Source organism: Triticum dicoccoides, chromosome 5B, assembly GCF_002162155.2.
Source record: "Triticum dicoccoides isolate Atlit2015 ecotype Zavitan chromosome 5B, WEW_v2.0, whole genome shotgun sequence".
In the NCBI taxonomy this organism is placed as follows: domain Eukaryota; kingdom Viridiplantae; phylum Streptophyta; class Magnoliopsida; order Poales; family Poaceae; genus Triticum; species Triticum dicoccoides.
In genome coordinates this window covers 723,342,591-723,347,784 of record NC_041389.1, presented here as the reverse complement: position 1 = coordinate 723,347,784, position 5,194 = coordinate 723,342,591, and the positions used below count along the sequence as shown (strand labels likewise).

Sequence of the window (5,194 nt, the reverse complement as noted above, 5' to 3'; positions counted from 1 at the left end):
AAAAATAAATATAGCAGAAAAGAAAAAAACTATATAAAAAACTACACAGAAATAAATAAAAGAAAAAATAATTGTGATTAACTTTACTAAAATCTTTTTTATTTTTAATGACTTATTACAACTCAGAAAAAAATAGAAAAAAATAAATATAGCAGAAAAGAAAAAAAAACTATATAAAAAACTACTCAGAAATAAATAGAAGAAAAAATAGCTGTGATTAACTTTACTAAAAAAATGAGCATAGATGCGCTTATAGAGAAAATTCAACCTAAATTCATAATAAATTTCTACTAACTTCAGAGAAATTCAGTATGAATTTATGTCAAATTCCCTGTATAAGGGCATCTATTTTCATTTTGAGAGGAGCTCAACAAGGCAGAGAGGAAGGGGCTTATAAACCGGTGTGAGCCCCCTTCGGTTGGCGAGGTGGGACTAAACTCTGGCCGCAACGAGGACCAACCCTTTAGTCCCGGTTGGTGGTATGAACCGGTACTAATGGGCGGCCTTTGCTCCCGATTCATGCCTCCAACCGGGACCAATAGTGGTGGGCCAGGAGCGAGGACCATTGGTCCTGGTTCGTCTCACCAACCGGGACCAAAAGGTCCAGACGAACCGGGACCAATGGTCCACGTGGCCCGGCCGACCCCGGGGCTCACGAACCGGGTCCAATGCCCCCATTGGTCCCGGTTCTGGATTGAACTGGGACTAATGGGCTGACCTGGCCTGGACCATTGCCCCCTTTTCTACTAGTGCATGGCAATGGAGTATCTACACCATGAGCATCATGAGGTGGTCTTGCACTGTGACTTGAAGCCAAGCAATGTGTTCTTCGATGATGACATGACAACACATGTCGCGGACTTTGGCATCGCAAGGCTGTTACTTGGTGATGATAACTCCGTGATTTACGCGAGCATGCCTGACACAGTTGGCTACATGGCTCCAGGTATGTAAATGTTATAATTAATGTAAGTGTTAATTAGTTATGTTCATTTGTCATAATCTAATTCCTGTTTTGTTTATGAATTCATTCCATGAGCAGAGTATGGGTCCTTTGGAAAAGCTTCGAGAAAGAGCGACGTATTTAGCTATGGAATCATGTTCCTTGAAGTCTTGACTGGAAAGAGACCCACTGATGACTTTTTTGTTGGAGATCATAGTCTCAGGCGGTGGGTGCTCGAGGCGTTTCCTAGGGAGGTTGTCCATGTCATGGATGACCAGCTAATACACGACTCTTCTTCCACCGTCAGCTTGGAAGGCTTTCTTATGCCGATGTTCGAGCTGGGCCTGCTCTGCTCCAGCGACTCGCTTGACGAGAGAATGCCCATGAGAGATGTGGTCGTGAGATTGAACAAGATCAAAGTGGAGTACACCAAAGCCATAGGAGCAGCAACAGCAGAACGGAGTGCCGCCCCATGACTGATTTGTCTAAATGAATAAAGCAACATCGTTAGACTTCAGTGGACACATACGGAGTGTCGTCCCAACGCATCTTGTGTCGGCACGCAGATTCTGTTAAGATTATTAATACTTGTAATAACCTTGCCTTAGTTTCGAAAAGTTCTTGTTGTAATAATGTGGACATAGACCATTTATCGCCCTTTGTTGAGGGATTTTAAAAAATAACATGCTCTCAAACTGAACTTTCTAGCCTACCCAGGCATCGTACATTGAACATGATATTTTTGGACATTCTTGAAATGATTCCAACTTTTGCCAGCCAGTGGGCATTGCCCATCATGGACATACATGGTATGTTTGAAGGAAAAAAGTAATTAAAATAATAATTTGAATAGGTACTTAAAATTGTTATTTTGAATTGTAAACATAAAATAAATACAAAGGGATAAAACTGAAAACAATATGTTCTCGGATATGGGAATCTCTACTTCCCAGCCATTTTTTTCCTGGCTTTGGGAACCTTCTCAGAGGTCGTGAACCACGTTATTTCTGTTTCTTTTTTCCATTTTCGTTTTCTTTGACTTTTCATTTTTTGTTTATTATTTCTATTTCTTATAAATTCAAAATTTCCAGAATTCAAATTTTGTTCGTGTTTTCTGATTTTTTAATTCCAAATTTGTTACTGTTTTTTTAATACGTGTTTCAAAATTTTGTTTGCTCATTTAAAAAATGTTTGTTTTTTGAAATTCTGAGCAAGTTTGAAAGACATGAATATTTTTTCAAAATTTCTGTGCAATTTTCTAGAATTCGAATATTTGTATTTTATGAACAAAAAAGAAGACTAAAAAACCGTGAAGAAAATAATAAAACAAAGTAAAACCAAAGAGTTGGTGCATATTTTCCTTAGTGTTATCTGTCTCGGACAAGAAGATTAAAACAAGGTTAGTAGGCACATCACATTAGCTATCCCAGCTGGTTATTGCACTCACGCATGGTGCATGAGGCCTGCAGTTCGAATCACACGTATGGCATCTAATTTTTTGAAGCTTAAAACCAAAAAAAGCTAAACGGGCTGTGCGACGGGAATTGTTCGAACCATACACCGTATAGGTTCTACTAGTACATATGTTTTCTTCAAAAAAAAAAACCTAGTACATATGAAAGTGCGTACAATTTGTAAAAGGTCCATACTATCCTTTATACGTTTTGTAGGGGGTGTACCGAAGCGCTTCTCGTACTAATTTTAGAAAACTCCAGTATCTTGGCATTGCCTCAAATAACTTCACTAGTTGTGGCCTCCCTGAATATGTAGGGAATCTATCAAGCCAGCTGCAACATTTCAGCGCATGGGGAATCAACTTAGTGAGTGAAATTCCAACTACGATTTCAAATTTAACTAGTCTCGTTGTGCTGGATCTTTCAAAAAATAAGGCCCTGTTTGGTTCATAGTCCTAGGACTTTTTTTAGTCCCAACTTATAAGTCTCAAGTCTCTAAAAAGTCCTTACCTGTTTGGTTCTGGGACTTATAAGTTCCTATAAGACCATATTACAACTATAAGTCCCTATAAGTCCTTCTTTGAGAGTCTTATTTCATAAGTCTCAAATGCCCACTTTAGGTCCCTATAAGTCCCTCCTGTTTGGTTTAGATGGGACTTATAGGGACTTTTTTAAGTCCCTAAGCCAATAAGTCCCTGGAAACAAACCCCCTCTAAGCTGCATGGTGTATTTCCACAACCCATCGTGACGATGGAGAATCTACAGTTTCTTGCCCTTTATACAAATAACTTGTTTGGGCCCATCCCATCTCAGATTCAATGCTCAAAAATCTCGAATATTTGCTCCTCTTGGACAATGTGTTCACTGGTTGCATACCAAAGGACATTGGTAACCTCAACAACTTAGAATACCTGGCATTATCTGGTAACCAGTTATCATCCTCTATACCACCAAGTTTGTTTCATCTTGATAGTCTCCTCCAGCTTGATCTTTTTGAAAACCTTTCGAATGGCACATTACCGGTTGACATAGGCTATCTGAAGCAAATAAATAGCATGGATATCTCTACCAACCGTTTGGTTGGTAGCCTCCCAGATTCAATTGGAAAACTTCAAATGATAGCCTTCTTGAACATATCACACAATTCATTTCATAATTCGATTCCAAACTCTTTTGCCAAACTAACCAGCTTGCAAACTTTGGACCTATCCCATAATCACATCTCTGGTACCATCCCAAAGTACCTAGCTAATTTTACCATCCTCACTAGTTTGAACCTCTCTTACAATCACCTACAAGGCCAGATACCTCAACGAGGAGTTTTCACAAATATCAACATGCAATCCTTGATTGGGAACTCGGGGCTGTGTGGTGCTTTGGCTTTAGGATTTTCACAGTGTCCAAGTGACACTACCAAAGGAACAAACAACCACAGGCTGAAGATTTTGCTCCCCTCAATCATCATAGTAACTGGAGTTATAGCTTCATGTGTATATATAATGATCAAGAGGAAAATTAAGAAGCATGAGCGGATGATAGTTTCTGCCGGTATGGTTGACATAACCAACCATCAGTTGATCTCCTACCATCACCTCGTTCGTGCCACTAACAATTTTACCGAGAGGAACTTGTTGGGGTCTGGAAGCTTTGGAAAAGTATTTAAGGGCCAGCTACAAAATGGTGTGGTGGTTGCAATAAAGTTCTTGACATGCGGTTGGAACAAGCCATTAGAAGTTTCGATGTTGAGTGTGGTGTGTTGCGCATGGTACGGCACCGCAACCTGATAAGGATACTCACCACCTGCTCCAACCTGGATTTCAGAGCGTTGGTGCTTCCATACATGTCCAATGGCAGCTTAGAAACGCTGCTTCACGACTCTGGACATGTAAGGAATTTGGGGTTCCTCGAGAGGTTGGACATCATGCTCGATGTGACCATGGCAATGGAGTATCTACACCATGAGCACCATGAGGTGGTCTTGCACTGTGACCTGAAGCCGAGCAACGTGCTATTCAACGAGGACATGATAGCACATGTGGCGGATTTTGGGATTGCAAGGCTGTTACTCGGTGATGAAAGCTCAGTAATTTACTCGAGCATGCCCGGCACAGTTGGTTACATGGCACCAGGTATTAAAATGGTGCATTTAATTTAACTTTTAGTAAATTATGTTTAATTAGACATGATTTATTTTTTGTTCATAAATTCATTCTATGAGCAGAGTATGGGTCCCTCGGAAAAGCTTCGAGAAAGAGTGACATATTCAGCTATGGAATCGTGTTCCTTGAAGTCTTGACTGGAAAGAGACCAACTGATGACCTTTTTGTCGGAGATCGTAGTCTCAGGCGGTGGGTGCTTGAGGCGTTTCCTAGGGAGATTGTGCATGTCGTGGATGACCAGCTAATACACGGCTCTTCTTCCACCGTTAGCTTGGAGGGCTTTCTTGTTCCGATGTTCAAGCTGGGCCTGCTTTGCTCCAGGGACTCGCTTGACGAGAGAGTGACCATGAGTGATGTGGTTGTGAGATTGAAGAAGATCAAAGTGGAGTACACGAAGGCCATAGGAGCAGCAGCCGAACGGAGTGCCGCCCCATGACTGAATTGTCGAAATGAAAAAAAAGCAACATCGTCAGTCGTCAGTGGGCACGTACGGACTGTCGCCCCCAACGCACCTTGTTTCGGCGCGTAGATTCTGTTAAGATTATTAATACTGGTAATAACACTGCCTTAGTTTCAAAAGGTTCTTGTTGTAATAATGTGGACATAGGCCATGTGTATAAGCCATGCTCCCTCGACAC

The 5,194-nt window shown here is 41.0% G+C and overlaps 2 pseudogenes; both read left to right on the top strand.

Annotated features, from left to right (window-relative positions):
- Positions 1-1,419, top strand: part of LOC119310764 — an 8,484-nt pseudogene extending 7,065 nt beyond the window's left edge.
- Positions 1,420-2,392: 973 nt separating this feature from the next.
- On the top strand, positions 2,393-4,992 carry LOC119310761 (annotated as a pseudogene).
- Positions 4,993-5,194: the final 202 nt, after the last annotated feature.